Source organism: Chiloscyllium punctatum, chromosome 37 (assembly GCF_047496795.1).
Source record: "Chiloscyllium punctatum isolate Juve2018m chromosome 37, sChiPun1.3, whole genome shotgun sequence".
NCBI classification, from domain to species: Eukaryota; Metazoa; Chordata; class Chondrichthyes; order Orectolobiformes; family Hemiscylliidae; genus Chiloscyllium; species Chiloscyllium punctatum.
The window spans coordinates 42,801,609-42,819,763 of NC_092775.1; the positions used below are offsets into that span (position 1 = coordinate 42,801,609).

General features: G+C 40.4%; 1 long non-coding RNA gene and 1 pseudogene across 2 annotated transcripts in view; both read right to left on the reverse strand.

Moving 5' to 3' along the window:
* LOC140463049 (uncharacterized) overlaps positions 1-18,155 on the reverse strand; it is a 627,354-nt gene that overhangs the window by 119,263 nt on the left and 489,936 nt on the right. The gene's annotated exons all lie outside the window — the stretch shown is intronic.
* LOC140462763 (tyrosine-protein phosphatase non-receptor type 1 pseudogene) lies at positions 5,867-6,536 on the reverse strand (annotated as a pseudogene).

Consider the following 18,155-nt stretch of genomic DNA (forward strand, 5'->3'; position numbering starts at 1 on the left):
GCTGATGAGTATTTAAGTGTTTTCGACTGTCCTACTCATGGTATTGGTTTCTCATATATTTATGATTTTGTACCTTAGGAATACAACTCCACTGTCCTTCTGTGATGATGTTGATTTACTCGTTAGGATCGATTTGTTCTGCTTTTGGACTTTAGCTTAATTCACCATCTGTATGGTATTTTTTGGAGTCAAATCATCTGTTGACTGTAATAAAGCTGACGCATCAACAAATCTCATAACATTGCTATCTCGTATGAACCCTGTTTAAATCTCCGTAATCACAATTTTCCACTAATCTGTAGAGTTCATTTATTAAATTACCTATGCACTCCCTGCTGTTCAGAGTCATAGAGTCATAGAGATGTACAACATGGAAACAGACCCTTCGGTCCATCCTGTCCATGCCAACCAGATATCCCAACCCAATATAGTCCCACATGCCAGCACCCGGCCTATATCCCTACAATCCCTTCCTATTCATATACCCATTCAAATGTTGCAATTGTACCAGCCTCCACCACATCCTCTGGCAGCTCATTCCATACACGTAGTACCCTCTGCGTGAAAAAGTTGCCCTTTAGGTCTCTTTTATATCTTTCCCCTCTCACTCTAAACCTATGCCGTCTAGTTCTGGACTCCCTGACCGCAGGGAAAAGACTTTGTCTATTTATCCTATCCATGCACCTCATAATTTTGTAAACCTCTATAAGGTCACCCCTCAGCCTCCGATGCTCCAGGGAAAACAGCCTCAGCCTGTTCAGCCTCTCCCTGCAGATCAGATCCTCCAACCCTGGCAACATCCTTGTAAATCTTTTCAGAACCCTTTCAAGTTTCACAACATCTTTCCGATAGGAAGGAGACCAGAATTGCATGCAATATTCCAACAGTGGCCTAACCAATGTCCTGTACAGCTGCAACATGACCTCCCAATTCCTGTACTCAATACTCTGACCAATAAAGGAAAGCATACCAAACGTCTTCTTCACTATCCTATCTACCTGCGACTCCACTTTCAAGGAGCTAGGAACTTGCACTCCAAGGTCTCTTTGTTCAGCAACATTCCCTAGGACCTTACTATTAAGTGTATAAGTCCTGCTAAGATTTGCTTTCCCAAAATGTAGCAGCTTGTATTTATCTGAATTAAACTCCATCTGCCACTTCTCAGCCCATTGGCCCATCTGGTTCTGATCCTGTTGTAATCTGAGGTAACCCTCTTCGCTGTCCACTACACCTCCAATTTTGGTGTCATCTGCAAACTTACTAACTGTATCTCTTATGCTCCCATCCAAATCATTTATGTAAATGATAAAAAGTAAAGGGCCCAGCACCGATCCCTGTGGCACTCCACTGGTCACAGACCTCCAGTCTGAAAAAAAACCCTCCACCACCACCCTCTGTCTTCTACCTTTGAGCTAGTTCTATATCCAAATGGCTAGTTCTCACTGTATTCCATGAGATCTAACCTTGCTAATCAGTCTCCCATGGGGAACCTTGTCGAACGCCTTACTGAAGTCCATATTGATCACATCTACTGCTCTGCCCTCATCAATCTTCTTTGTTACTTCATCAAAAAACTCAATCAAGTTTGTGAGACATGATTTCCCACGCACAAAACCATGTTGACTATCCCTAATCAGTCCTTGCCTTTCCAAATACATGTACATCCTGTCCCTCAGGATTCGCTCCAACACCTTTCCCACCACCGAGGTCAGGCTCACTGGTCTATAGTTCCCTGGCTTGTCCTTACCACCCTTCTTAAACAGTGGCACCACGTTTGCCAACCTCCAGTCTTCCAGCACCTCACCTGTGACTATCGATGATACAAATATCTCAGCAAGAGGCCCAACAATCACTTCTCTAGCTTCCCACAGAGTTCTCGGATACACCTGATCAGGTCCTGGGGATTTATCCACCTTTAACCGTTTCAAGACATCCAACATTTCTTTCACTGTAATCTGGACATTTTGCAAGATGTCACCATCTATTTCCCTACAGTCTATATCTTCCATATTCATCTCCACAGTAAATACTGATGCAAAATATTCATTTAGTTTCTCCCTCATTTTCTATGGCTCCACACAAAGGCCACCTTGCTGATCTTTGAGGGGCCCTATTCTCTCCAAAGTTACCCTTTTGTCCTTAATATATTTGTAAAAACCCTTTGGATTCTCCTTAATTCTATTTGCCAAAGCTATCTCATGTCCCCTTTTTGCCCTCCTGATTTCCCTCTTAAATATACTCCTACTTTCTTTATACTTTTCTAAGGATTCACTCGATCTATCCTGTCTGTACCTGACATATGCTTCCTTCTTTTTCTTAACCAAACTCTCAATTTCTTTAGTCATCCAGCATTCCCTATACCTACCAGCCTTTCCTTTCACCCTGACAGGAATATACTTTCTCTGGATTCTTGTTATCTAATTTCTGAAGGCTTCCCATTTTCCAGCCATCTCTTTACCTGCGAACATCTGCCTCCAATCAGCTTTTGAAAGTTCTTGCCTAATACCATCAAAATTGGCCTTTCTCCAATTTAGAACTTCAACTTTTAGATCTGTTCTATCCTTTTCCATCACTATTTTAAAACGAATAGAATTATGGTCGCTGGCCCCAAAGTGCTCCCCGACTGATACCTCAGTCACCTGCCCTGCCTTATTTTCCAAGAGTAGGTCAAGTTTTGCACCTTCTCTAGTAGGTACATCCACATACTGAATCAGAAAATTGTCTTGTACACACTTAAGAAATTCCTCTCCATCTAAACCTTTAACATTATGGCAGTCCCAGTCGATGTTTGGAAAGTTAATATCCCCTACCATAACCACCCTATTATTCTTGCAGATAGCTGAGATCTTCTTACAAGCATATTTCTCAATTTCCCTCTGACTATTGGGGGTCTATAATACAATCCCAATAAGGTGATCATCCCTTTCTTATTTCTCAGTTCCACCCAAATAACTTCCCTGGATGTATTTCTGGGAATATCCTCCCTTAGCACAACTGTGATGCTAAACCTTATCAAAAATGCCACTCCCCTCCTCTTTTGCCTCCCTTTCTATCCTTCCTGTAGCATTTGTATCCTGGAACATTCAGCTGCCAGTCCTGCCTATCCCTGAGCCATGTCTCCATAATTGCTATGCTATCCCAGTCCCATGTTTCTAACCATGCCCTGAGTTCATCTGCCTTCCCTGTTAGGCCCCTTGCATTGAAATAAATGCAGTTTAATATTAGTCCTACCTTGACCCTACCTGCCCTGGCTATTTGACTCACTTCTGTTCTCAGTTATACCCACCTCAGATCGATCTCTTTCCTCACTATTTCCCTGGATCCCAACACCACCCCCCCCCCTGCCCCCCACCTTACTAGTGTAAACCCTCCCAAGCAGTTCTAGCAAATTTCCCTGTCAGTATATTAGTCCCCTTCCAATTTAGGTGCAATCCGTCCTTCTTGTACAGGTCACTTCTACCCCAAAAGATCCAAATGATCCAAAATTGTGAATCCTTCTCTCATACACCAGCTCCTCAGCCATGCATTCATCTGCTCTATCCTCCTATTCCTGCCCTCACTAGCTCGTAGCACTGGGAGTAATCCAGATATTACTATCCTTGAGGACCTCCTTTTTAAATTTCTACCTAATTCTCTGTAATCTCCCTTCAGAGTCTCAACCTTTTCCCTTCCTATGTCGTTGGTTCAAATGTGGACAATGACCTCTTGCTGGCCCCTCTCCCCCGTGAGAACATTCTGCACCCTCTCTGAGACATCCTTGCTCCTGGTACCAAGGAAACAACACACTATTCTGCTTTTTCTCTGCTGGCCACAGAAACGTCTATCTGTACCTCTGACTACAGAATCCCCTAACACAATTGATCTCTTGGAAGCCGACGTACCCTCGTTGCATTAGTGCCAGTCCCAATACCAGAAACTTGGCTGTTTGTGCTACGTTCCCCTGAGAATCCATAACCCACTACATTTTCCAAAACAGCATACCTGTTTCAAATGAGTATATCCACAAAAGACTCCTGCACTAGCTGCCTACCTCTCTTACCCTTCCTGGAGTTAACCCATCTATGTAACTGTATCTGAGACTTTTCCCCCTTCCTATAACTGCCATCCATCACATACTGTTGCTGTTGCAAATTCCCCATCGCTTCTCCTTGTCTCTCCAACCGATCCACTCGATCTGATAAGATTCACATCCAACAGCATTTATGGCAGATATAATCCGCAGTAACCCTTAAACTCTCTTTAAACTCCCACACCTGACAAGAAGTGCATATCACTGCAAAGGTCTTTTTTGGTCCTTCACAATCTACAGACCCAGAAAATAACACCGTCTTATTCTTCTACAAACACTGCCCCAGGTTAAACTAATAGCTATGGCTTATACTTTAAGTTTAATCAAGAGACTTATCTCCAAAAACATATAACCAAGAAAGAATCCAATGTACCCACTACTGCAGCCTTTCTCTTGGACAGACTTAAAACAACAATTAACTTATCTTATTCTGTGCTGTGAACTTCGCCCAACAGGTCCTCCACAATTAGTTGTGCATTTCACTGTTAGTTCATTTTCCCAAATGCACTCTGATGTCCAGCAATACACAAATTCAAGTAGCAAAGGCAGTAACTGTGCAGGTTCTCTCTCTCTTTCTCTCTCCTGCACTGTTCTCACCATGTGCTTCCTTTGTCTGCTCTTCTTCCTTTTAAACTGCTGAAACCCTAAAATACCTCAAAAAAAGGAGCAGCTCTTACAGCCAGAAATTTTTCCCGTCCTCCATCTTGGATTATCCAGAATCCTTATTTCTGTAAAATTTTGTTCTTTCACGTATTTTATTCTGAGGTCAAAGTAACTGTCAAAAATATATCTCAGCAAGAAATATCATCAGTCTCCATATTCTCAATTTTATATAAATGTGCATTAATTTGTTCAGCTTCTGATTTAATTTGGATGCTAGTCTGTAGCCTAAGAATTCTTTCACCAAGATGTGCAATTGTGTTATTTGGCCCATCCCTGAAATTAAATTATCTTTACAATGTTATTTCTGAGTCCATGTTAGCTAACATGATTATTTATTTTCCTTCCTTAGAAAGGTTTTTTTTTGCTAGAATATCAGTTCTGTTGCTCTATGGTGCTACTAAAGGGAATTTCCACATTTCATAGTCGAAATGGAGGATTCTTACATTCTGCAGCTAAAACTGAAGCTTTTTTGGAGCTTCTCTGGATGAATCCTGCTATCTGTGGTCCAGATAAATAGTTTATACCTTTACTGAATGAATTCCATTGCCTGTAGCTTTAATAACTATACTGCTTTAATTATGTTTTCTTTCCAGCTGATTTCTGTGTTCTGTGGCTCTAATAAAATCACTTTTTTTCCTCAGATATTTTCTTGGATGGTTTGACTTATTTATTTATTGTCACGTGCGTTTTAACCCAAAATACAGTGAAAAGTGTTGTATTGTGTCACCGCTCAACGACATGATCTTAAAACACAGAAAAATAAACCAAAAACATAAAATATGAAGGCAGAACATTAAAGATAGAAAGAAAAGGTGTTCAATGTTACAGTCCTTGTTAAATGCTCCACCATGGACCTTCACCATGCTGCTGGAACAAAAGTCACCACCCTTTGGCTCCATTTCATCTCCATGATACCTTTGTCACTATGCAGCCTCAATGTGCCTGGCCAATACAGATGGCACTGATGCTGCTGGGCACTGCACTGACCCAAACATGACTCTGCTGCCACCATGAATCCACTTCGGGCCTACCTCCCCAATGCAGCCATTGCCGATGCCACCAAGTGTGTTACTGGGCATTCCCCATCACCTTCAGAAACCTGCGCTCAACACAGATGCTGTCTGGAACCCAAACTCATTCCTGCCACCAACCAGGAGTCAGCGCTAGGTCCACTTGAGTCCACACTGGGCTAACATTCACCATCACCGATGCTGTCACCGTGACCAAGCTCTGTGCAGATGAAGCTCCCTTAACATATTTTGCTTTCTTTATAACAGTCATGTATGAAAATATCAACTGATCTGGAGTTTGAAGGAATCTCATTCAGTATTTTTGCATTTCTATTAATACTTCTCTGCTATCCACAGAGGAAGAATCTTTGTATTTCTCCATCAAAACAAAACAGGTACATACCATTGCAGAGGTACCAGATCACCCAATGCCTGCATTACAGTGAATGGCAGCAGGTATACAATCAGACTGCAAGGAGCCAGATTCCCTCACTTTTAACAGAAAATTTAAAAATGAGGCAGGGGTTTCTGGTATTCCATAATCAGGCCAAGTAGCATAATGAGGATCTCTCTGGTCTCTCCAGTTGAGGTACATTGTAATTGACAGTGTACTATGATTTCACATTTTCAGTCAACAATTTTACACTGAACTGAGTGTCTTCAAATGACACTACTTTGTTTTCTTTGCTTGGTCAATACTTTTCACATTTTACTGATCCCTTTTCAATGGTACAATTCAACATCACAACTGCTCAGCTTTTGTGTTCCCATACCATTTGCCAGATGGTTCCCATTGTCTGCAGTTTCAATAAATATATCTCTAGTGTGGTTTTAATAATTGACCTTGTGCTTTTTCTGTGACCGTAATAAGGTTTCTTAGCTTTCAGCTTCCATTAGATCCTGGATCCTTGGGCATAGAATATTTCATACTATTGCTTTAAATCTAGCTTTGTGACTTCCCTGGGTTTGTGGCCTCAGTTTGAATTTCTTCAGAGGCCTTTGGTTTCCCTCACTGTAGCCATGTCCCATGGCATTGTCTTGCTATTGTGGCAAAGTTTGTTCTGAGACGTTAAGCATTTTTCCTTATTTTCAGCTTTCCCAGCCTATAATTCTGTACTTTTTAAAAAAATGATATTCCAACTCTGTGAGAAGATTTATAGCTCGGGTGCTCGTTGTTGTGGTTCTGTTCGCCGAGCTGGGAAATACTGGAGGAAACATCACAGAAGCGCTTCACAGGAAGCTCCCAAGCACTGAGGATGTCACCTAGACAGGGGACGAAACGTTTGCAACACAAATTCCCAGCTCGGCGAACAGAACCACAACAAAAATGATATTCCCTCTGAGGGATTTAAATTGGCTTACTCAGCAGCTACTGTCCATTTGTTGCCCACTGAAAACCAACACAGGGTTAGTCCCTCAGATCATTGTCTACACTAATGTTCACCATATGACAGGCTTGCTACCACCAACCTTTTTAAGGTAAGGATCTCAGGAACTGATTTGGTCTGACAGATTAAAGTAAAAATACTCACTAATCTAATGATGAGAGGTTCTTGTCTTAGACAAGTATATTGCAAGATATCAACTAAGTATATGTTATGTTTAAAGACATTGTTATAGAGGCTTTGAGGAGAGCCTGGATGGTATGTCTTACTTCTCCAAAGTCCTAAGCACTTTTCCTACTAGGTCTGTATGTTATCCTCATAGTGGATGGTGCTTAAGTCATTCTTCAGCATTAATATTTTCAGACTGTTATACAGCACATTGTACTACAAAATTAGTTGGTTGTATTCAACTTGATTTTAAATAGCTTTAAACATTGTAAACTATGTCAGCCATAATTATTGATATTTAATATTACAGAACTAATGACAGGGAATTTATCAATCTCCTCTTGCCTTCTATCCCTGCAAGATCTCTTCTTGCTCCTCCATCTCTCTATTCCACTGGTAGTACTCAACTAAATAGGGGGAGGTAAGGCATCCCTTTGGATCTAGTCCTGAAGCACCTTTCAAAGAGATAGATTGTAATGCAAAATTGTTAGAAATATGCACAAATGTACACCAAAAGTGCATAAACTCATCACAGTCAAGTTAATTAGAACCAACAACAGATCTGTCAAAACCAACTGACAAAACTGTTAAAGGCTGCTGTCAAGAAGACCCATCAAAATATCTAGATAACCTATCAAATACAACAAAAAAAGGATCAAATGAACTTAGTGAATGTGTCAAAATCACCTGTCAAAGTGGCAGTCAAAAGTCTGACTAAGAATTGCTGATGAGATTTGTCAAAATGGACATGTCAAAAACACTAGTCAAAATGAATTGTCAACCTTTCAAGACATTTAAAAGTCCTGCCCTTTAAACCATTGAAAATACATTGAGAGTGTTAAAAAAATCTTGCTATTTCACTCCATTGACATAAGCTTTGGCATTTCAATTAGTGATTTCTTGCTGCATGACTGATTTCACAAACATCCATTGTTATGGTGGAATGCTTTCTTTTTCACAGTGTGATGACTCTATGAAGTGGGATTATGTATGAATACTAATACTTACGGTCATAACAGATTGTGCACTGGAATGAACTGCTTGTACTTATAAATGAATGGGCTTATGTGAATGAGAGATAGTTTTCAATTTACTGAAATCTGAAATAAAGTTTTAGGTATTATTTGAGAAAACGTCATTTTATCTCACTTCTGTATGAGTCCTAGGTTTTGCTGATGCTGGATACTAGGAAAGATAGCATGGTAGGTAAAAGGGCAAATGGTATTGGACGGATTGATATAAAACATGGGTTGGCACCGAAGAGCTTAAAGGGTGATGAGGGTGGATTGAGTGGCATATCTTGGCATAGAGGTTACAAGGCATCACAGAGCGTCATTTCTTGGCATAGATTTGGCTTGAGAGACATAAATGAAAGCATCACTACAACTTGCATTTATATAGTGCCTTCCGAAGTACTGGACAAGCACAAACAAAGTTCACCATTAGCTTGTGAATTTATACATGTTTGTTGATCAAACAAAGAAGTAAGTTATACAAATTGAAATTGTGTGCGTCTACAAAGGTTGGATAACAATGTTAGGTAAGAGGAAGGTAGATGGGATTCTTGGATGTTTCCAAGGACCATAACAACAGTTGAAAGCCAAAAGCAGTTATTCCTCTTCCATAAGGCTTTCTTGTATCTGCACTTCAAAATTTGGGATCAATATGACTTGGGCTGAAAATGTGTTGCTGGAAAAGCGCAGCAGGTCAGACAGCATCCAGGAGCAGGAGAATCAATGTTTCCGGCATGAGCCCTTCTTCAGTTATTATCCTGAAGAAGGGCTTATGCCCGAAGCGTCGATTCTCCTGCTCCTTGGGTGCTGCCTGACTTGCTGCGCTTTTCCAGCAACACATTTTCAGCTCTGATCTCCAGCTTCTGCAATCCTCACTTTCTCCATCAATATGACTTGGGCCTGCTTCATCTTCACGAGTAATGCCCTCTATTTCTGATCCTACTAGAGAATGTAGGGTTAGGGCGGAGTTACTTAATTAATTGCCCAGGGTGGGAAAATGTGCATTTTTGACTGACCTTTGCCTGATTTTCTGAGGAAGAGGGAAAGGCAGCACTATCGAGTTATTTGCTTCACAGTTGATATCACTAGTTCACCAGTTATTATCTTCTATCTCTAAGGAAGCTTTCTGCTTCTAAGCAGGCTCAAACTGTTTATGCTGATTTTCTTTCTGACACAGGGAATTCGCAAGTATTTCTGAATCTTGAACAGTTTTGGTTTCTCAATGGTCCAGCTCAGTGGTATTTGGTTTTGTGAATCCTTGAGAGGCATGAGAGATCTTCTAGGCTCCTCAAACATAGACTGGGCTACCAACACATCAGTCTTCCTTACATCCTCTCTAAACATCAGAACCTCATTTAATACAGGAACCTTCTTCAGCCCTGATGCTTCCCTGATATTGTAAAAGTACAGAACTGATAGACTACTCCAAGGAGCTTTGGCTCAAGATGTAAACTGTCACCTGATGAGGCTTGACTTTTAAAGTGGGCCAGGTTTCCACAGAGATTATTTCCACCCCCTGGCTTTCTTCACGATTAAAACTACTAGTGGCTGTGTACTAGGGCACTGCATTTGATGACTAGGTTGTGCTTGGATCAGAGAATAGGTTTCGCTTTGCCTTTTGCTCAATATTTTTATATATGCAGAGCCACCAATGAACAATGGAAATGAAACAAAAACTGAGAAAATAAGCATTCTTTCCTATATATTCCCCACCTTTATGTAATTGTTAAAGGCACTATGTAATTGCAAGCTATTGTTTTTTAATTGAATCTTGAAGAAATGTCTGCCAATTTAGATTTCATTATACCTGATGACAATCAGAATGTTGCACATCTGGGTCCTAAAATTACTCTGTGTGAGATGAACATATAAAATGCTTAACACATTCATCTAAATCTCTTCCTCTGCTTTTTTATGAGTTAAAATTCTGCTAAAATATGGGAGAGAGGAATTTCAGATTAACTTAATAAGCATTTATATGTATCCTGTGGTGTAATTTCAAGACCATTATCCATTAAATGATAATTTGCCAGCATCAGTGAAATAGGTTTTCACCATTATTTGCCCATTTCTAAATATGTTGCTTTGAATGTACCTTGTTCTTTTCACAGAATCTGATAATCAAATTCAAAATATTGGGCAGAATACTATTTTGTTAGCAATGTTAAATTGTTTGCACTTATTTCAGTGGGAAGATATTTATTTCAGCTCAAGCCGCCATATTTGTTTCCTTCAAACTGCAGCAGCACATGACTAAAATGTCACCACCTTCATTCTGAATATGTCAATCATTGTAGCACATAGAATGGAACATAAATGATAAATGTGTCTATTGTCTTTGTTTTCAACAATTGCCCTGAAGAGTCAAGCGATTTCCATCAATAAAAGTACTAACAATGTCCAAAAAAAACGTGAACAATAAAATCCCTGGTGCTTCAATACAGGAAGGAAATGGCATTCTGGTTTTTAATGTATCACATGAATATTTTTTCCTATAACTGCACTGGACAGAAAACATCAGAAGTCCATTCATGCATTTTTATTCTGTGGCTCAAAATGGCAGACCTCACTACCAAATTTCAGGCAACACCTGTACTATCACAGTGTTACAAAGTAGAATCATCCTCTCGAAATTAAGACAAAATGTTGATCAGCTGAAAATTACTTTGGCTATAAATTCTGTGAGCATGATCTTAACCTCCACACCACCTGATGAAGGGGCGGCGCTCAGAAAGCTAGTGCTTCCAAATACACCTGTTGGACTATAACCTGGTGTTGTTTGATTTTTAACTTTGTCCACCCCAGTCCAACACCAGCACCTCCAAGTCCTGAAAATCACTTCATAGTTTGTTCTATAAAAATATGTCGTTACCAGTCCATCCCTAACTCACTATGTCACTAAGCTCTCCTTTTCACTGTGTCTACATTTTAATGATTAGATTAGGCTGTTCTGGCTCTTCACGATACCCCTTTAAACATCTTACTGATGTAGTCCCTGCATGGCTGTGAGCGTCATGTACTTGTCAGGTCTTGTATTTTTCAAAGCAGATGGCCACTGCTGCAGCAAAGGTCTTTGCCAGTGCATATTCGGTTATGCACCTCCCCTCTCAGTGCTACGCGTGAACAGAATACTAAACAATCATCAGAACAGAATATCAGTCACTAGGCACCAATGCCTCAGCATGAGACTGCGCAGACTCACACAGAATGCAGGGCAAAGTCACTGTGAAACTCAGATTATGCCTCAATTTGTCTTTCCTTTGTGTTTTCTCTCCTTTTTAACCCTTAGGGGTTGAGTCTGAGCAGACCATAAATGGTCCAATCCTTTGGAGATCTACAGACTTCCCAAGCTATGCAGCATCTTTCATCAGAGCCACTGCAGTCGTATCACACCCAAAAGCAGCAAGTTAATGTTGCCATGGCAATCAGAGGAATGATGTTCAGTGAAGCTGACACTGTCCCAAACTGTTGGGAACACATGCTGTGCTGCAGTGAATTAATAACGCCAGCAGAAGGCAGCACTATTTAAGACTCTGAAGCAGGAGCAACAGCCTGAAAAATTCCAGGAATTTTCCACAGATCTGAAGGAAATGACCTGTATGTCAAGTCACCAACACTTTTTTTTCCCCAAAAGCAAGGGTTCCTATTTATAAATGTCCTTATGTCATTCTCATAATGACATATTTCTCATTAACAATGGGTGTGAACTCTTTGAGACCGTTGTGATTTTACTTTGCTATGAAGGGCACAACAATTAGATGGTGTTTATAATGAATGAACAAGATGATCAACTGAAATATTGTTGCAGATTTGGACCAGTCATCATGTCTATAAGTAATCAAGACTAATATGTCTTCCTATAACAGTTGTCTATGAGAAGATCATGCCAATACTATGAAAAATAGTTTTGTATGTTTGTAGCTTTGTTCACTGGCTCAATAGCCCTGAGCATACTCAGCTTTCTTGATTACATTGAAGATAGGAGAACATTGTTCATGGAACCAAAAAATATGACAGGAAAGACCGAATTGGAATTTAGTTTTGTTTTGATTTAGTATCAACTTGGATATGATTGTTGCATGCAGAAGTAAACATTTTGCTGCTCTGAGCACTTCTTGTCCTCAAATATCAATTCCAGCTAGCATATTTTTTGGTAGCATGTATAATTGAAATTGCCTATTCCCCTTCATAACAACACTTTTAACATGCTTTGTTGCCAAGTGGTTTGGGACATCTTGGGTGCTATATAAATGCAAGCTCTTGCTATGCAAACATTGATATTGGTAATTCTGTCTGTAAACACTTGTCAGTTCTAGGGGATGATTTTAACTCCCTCTGAGTTTTGAGCAGTGAGTGATAAACAAAACCTCTGGCTCAGGTTTTAAGTATGGTGCATCATTATTATTTCATCGATGGCTTTCCTATTCAATCATAGCAGAAATGTGAAGCCTATCCTCTACAATGACACAATGTTTTGTACACCTGCCAAAGCTCACTTAAAGCATAAGTGCACTTTTTAAAGAGAGTGACTATTCCCTTCAGCCAGGAGAACTATTCATCAAGAAATGAATTAGAAGCAAGCTCTCAGTATCTCTGAGTCTTCTATTAAAGCTCTGCTGAAGGGCAGGAGTGGGCAAAGAAGTTATCTTTCTGTGGAATAGAAGGAAAATTCAGGCATCCCATCATGCCATTAAGGAAATGGCCAAGATACTAAACACCAACTTTGCTCATAGGACCTGATCAAATACAAGAAATGATTAAACACATTCAAAAATAGATAAAGTGAATACAGATACTTCTTAACTTAAAAGTTATGGGTGTGTTCTTGAAAATCATTACTTTAAGTGAAACAACTTTAAGTGAATCACGAATTCCCATTGGAATCAATGCAAAAACTGGAGTTAGGTTCTGTAGAGCCTATCTTTTCAGCAACAAATTATTATTTTGTAATTTAGTAATATAAATTTCGTACAAGAAATAGTATGAAAATGGAAATTGTTTTTGGTTTCCTCATCTATTGTGATATTTGGGGACTTTACCATTGAATTCAATCACTGCTGCACTATTTACACTTCATGACCCTCTCTAAACTTTCAATTATCTTTCTTAACTATCTTTGAACCGAACTCAATCTAATTGCATCCCTTACTAAAGCGGTTTGTGACAAAAAAGCATAGCACAGTCCCTAATTCACTCTCAACTCAGTTGGATATGCTTGATGTCCATACTGGCAATATTGGTCACATAACATGGACAGTGATCACAGCTTCAACATATATTCTTTCATGCAGCACAGAAAATTATACATGTCACCAATTTGGAATGTTGTTAGTCTACAGTTTCTTTTCTGCTGAGGATAGGGATGTGGTCATTGAGGGTCAACCTTGAAAAGCAAGCAGCATCAGTATCATTTATCAGACCACCTGATGACAATGTGCAATGTCATTGTACTCTGCTTCACCAGTCTTCTTTCTACCTTGGGTCATTTGGGGTATTGGAGCTGAGGCTTCAACAGGAGTCAACACTACCACAATAGCACAATTTACCTTGGTGCAACTGAGTGTTGCTGCAGAGTGGACAGGAGGCTTGGAGCCGAGAGGGTGATCAGACCATGTGCTGGCTGAGCTGCCGCAATGTAATGTCGATCTGAAATTCTTTATCAGACTGTTATGTCAATCCTTTAGTTATGTTAGAGCTATCCTACTTTTAACATTTTTTTCAGACACTGTAAGTAATGCTATTACTTTTCCATTTTTGTATCAAAGATCTGTACCTAGATACTTGTACCTAGGATGGCACCATTAGAGGCAGCCATTGTAAAAACTTTTCACTGTGCTCATGTACTTCTGTACTGAAGTACATGTGAAATTAAAGGGCATTCTATTCTATTCACACTTAGTAGCTTTAGTCTGCTACTCACACTTTGAGCTTCACCTGCAAGAGTTTTTAGACTGAATGGATGAGGGCTTTATAGCACTATTCTGGTGCTGTAGACTGGTAAGCCTATGGGTGGAAGCAGGCCATTCAGCCCATTGAATCCACACCAACCTTCCAAACAGCATCCCACCCAAACTTACCCCCTTAACTGATCACTGTAACTCTGCATTTCTCATGGCTAATTCACCTAGCCTCCACATCTCTAGACACTACAGGCAATTCAACAAACTGGCTAACTTGCACATGTTTGGACCATGGGAGAAAACCAGAGCACCTGGTTTCCCACTCAGGGAACCCAGTCAGACACAGGGAGAATGTGCAAAATCTATACAGTCACCTAAGGCTGAAATTGAACCCTTGTCCTTGGCACTGTGAGGCAGTAGCATGAACCACCATGATGCTCCAAACTCTCACATCATCCAGAAGGTCAAGGGCAGTATAGATATGGGAACACCACATGCAAGTTCTACTCACCAGCTTGACTTGCAAATATATTGTGTTCCTTTAGTGTTACTGGATCAAAATAATGGAACTTTTCCCCAGTGGTATTGTGGATGCATCTACAACAATAAATATTGTAATTGTTTAAGAAGGCAGCTCACCACAATTTTCTCAAGGGCAATAGTGATGGGAAATGAGTACTGCCACAGCCAGGAGTGCTATCCACACCCTGGGAAGAAATTTGAAAAAAAGTAAGCAAATCTCACCAGGAACAGCTGAGGGTGGGAGAGTTGGGAGTCAGCACTCAGAATTATGCCCTACTTACTTGAGGATCTGTTGGAAATTTTCCAATGGGAAACATAGCATTAAATTTGTTTTTGCTGATCACAAACTTGTCAAGATTAGTTTCAATTACGTCAGGTATTACTGAATCATTTTGCTTTTAAAGCTAAAGGAAGGCTGAATCATGCATTGATCTAACTTCTATTTACTAATGTAAATTAGGCATATTGATTCTAGTGAGCATTTCTTGATGACACAAGTTCTTTAAAGAGATGTTATCACCTCAATTAGGAGTTTTGGCTCAGTTGCGAAGAAATCATTCAACGATACCTCATGCTCAACCCTCTTATTTTGGTGAGCTGTTTAGATGTACTTCCTCATACCTCATAGTAATTATAAAGCTATATTTCTATTCATTTGCCCATACCTCAATTTTGTAGTACAAAAAGATCTCTGTATAATTATTTAGGAGCTATACAGGAATTAGGTGTGGGCGTCATAGAATCCTAACAGCGTGGAAACAGGCCATTCAGCCCACACCACACCCTGCAGAGCATCCCGCCAAGACCCACACCCCAACATTTCCCAAAGCTAATCAACCTAACCTACACATCCCTAGACACTGTGGGCAAATAATCCACTTCACCCGCACATCTTTGCACTGTGGGAGGAAACCAGAACACCGGGAGGAAATCCACACTGACACAGGAAGAATGTGCAAACTCCACACAAAGATGGAATTGAACCCAGGTGTTGTGAGACAGCAGTGCTAACCACTAAATACCATGCCAACCAATACAACTAGATGCTATAAACAACTACCCTGTCATGGCCCCTTTCAAAAATGATGAAGTATCATAAAGTAAGGAAATAGTGATGTGAATGCTGATATAAGAGTGATATCAATAATCATGAGCAAGAGTCTGAGAAGAGTAATGGTCTAGTCTGCAAAAGAGAGAGATGTCTTTTAACATTGTAATTTGATGCCATACTGTGTTCAAGACAAAATGGTCAAGTGAAAGATGAAGTTAAGACCGGTCTTCAGACGTAGACCTTAAACTAACATTATTTATTACAAATTAATACTAAATACAGCTGTACATGGTAATCATTGCTATACTCGGTCCTGATATTATTGTTACATTAGGTTAGGACACCCTAAAGTTCTCATCTAGTATAGTGTGGTGTAGTGAACTGGTGTTCTAACTCCAGCTGCATGCTTGGTGGTGCACAGCTTTGTGATATATTCACAAAGTTGCTCCAGGGTTCTGAAGTCCTTCCAATACGTAGATGTGCTTGCCTCCATATATATGTACTATAGTACTATAGTGCAAAAGACAATGTTTTGAAAAACCTACAAGTGTCAGATCTGTCACTCATAAGAACAGGTTACCAAGGTGAGATGCTCAATATTATTCTGTTGGCCCTTCCTCATGGAGAGGCACAATAGTTAGCACTACTGCCTCATAGTGACAGGGACCCAGGTTTGATTCTAACCTCAGGCAACTGTCTGTGTGGAGTTGCCCATTCTCCCTCTATCTGTATGGGTTTCTGTCAGCCACTTGGGTTTTCTCTCTTGTCCAAATGTGTTCAAGTTCGATGGATTGGTTAAAGTAAATTGTCTATAGATGAGTAGGCTAGGTTGATTAGCTGTGGTGGATGAGGGGCCCGGTGGGTCCAGGTGGAAAACTCTTCAGAGGGTCAGTGAAAATTCAGTGGGCTGTATGGTTCCTACCTGCACTCTAGGAATTCCATTCAAAATGGAAACAAATCACAAACCAACCTAACAACTTGGTGTCATTGACAAAAACACAAAAGTTGAATTTGGAAGGAAACTTCTTCAAGAAGAAAGGTCAGAGGATTTATTTTGGTGGGGGACATACTGAGAATTGGTAGCAAAGCCACAACATCAGTTGAACAGTTACTGCCTCTTCCACAACCCTGAAGGCCCACAGAGAAGAACCCTTGGCTTTACGACAATAGACAATGCTCTTTGAATCTTACAACTTAATGTTGTGGGCCTATCAGACATCAAGCCAAACATTGGATGTCTTGTTATCCAAGATTCCTTTGCCAAAATGTATCTATGTATTGGACTGAAGAAGTAGGTTTGACTTACCAAGTCATTCCCCTCCTGCTAAATCTGGTCATACCACTTATGTCTGATCTGATGGCATTGATTAGATTAGATTACTTACAGTGTGGAAACAGGCCCTTCGGCTCAACAAGTCCACACCGCCCCGCCGAAGCGCAACCCACCCATACCCGTACATCTACCCCTTACCTAACACTATGGGCAATTTAGTATGGCCAATTCACCTAACCTGCACATTTTTTTTTGGACTGTGGGAGGAAACCGGAGCACCCGGAGGAAACCCACGCAGACACGGGGAGAATGTGCAAACTCCACACAGAGAGTCGCCTGAGGCGGGAATTGAACCCGGGTCTCTGGCGCTGTGAGGCAGCAGTGCTAACCACTGTGCCACCGTGCCACCGTGCCACCGTGCTGCATTGCTGATGCAGCTGCCCCATTATATTCTGTTATACTATATAGATCAGTGGTTTCCATATCACAAACATATACAGATCTCCCAGAGCCAGTTGGGAAATGCAAGTCCTGTCAAACTGCTTCACCTCGCCACATTTACGGGGAGACTTCAAGAGCCACCATTGGAGTTACTCAGTGCCAGACAGTGATGTTGAACATTTCCTAGAGTGGCCTTCAGAAATGACTACACTTATGGTTACACACCACAAGCAATACATAACATTTCTTTCAACCAGATGGGTTGAAATATTCATGTAAGCTCTGTTGGATCAGTAATTTACTGGACAACCTCGAACAGAAGAGTGTATAATTCTGGTTGGCTTCCTACATAGTGAATAAATGCCATTGCCCATTCATGTTGTTCTTTGCCTTACAGTGATCAAAGTGCAAGGAAGGTGAAATGAATCCTCCAGAAAGCAGATTATCAAAAATACAGCAAATCCTCAGACCACACAACTGTAACAACATCAATCTATAATATTTCTATGGAAGAATTATACAAAAGCCTTTGTGATGCTGATCACAAAGCTGTTTGCACAGTTATCCCTCATGGCTACTGACCCATTTACATTTCAAGCTTTGGTATGGAGAGTGCAGTGCTCCTAAAGGAATATGAATCATCTTGTGACCCTGATAAAG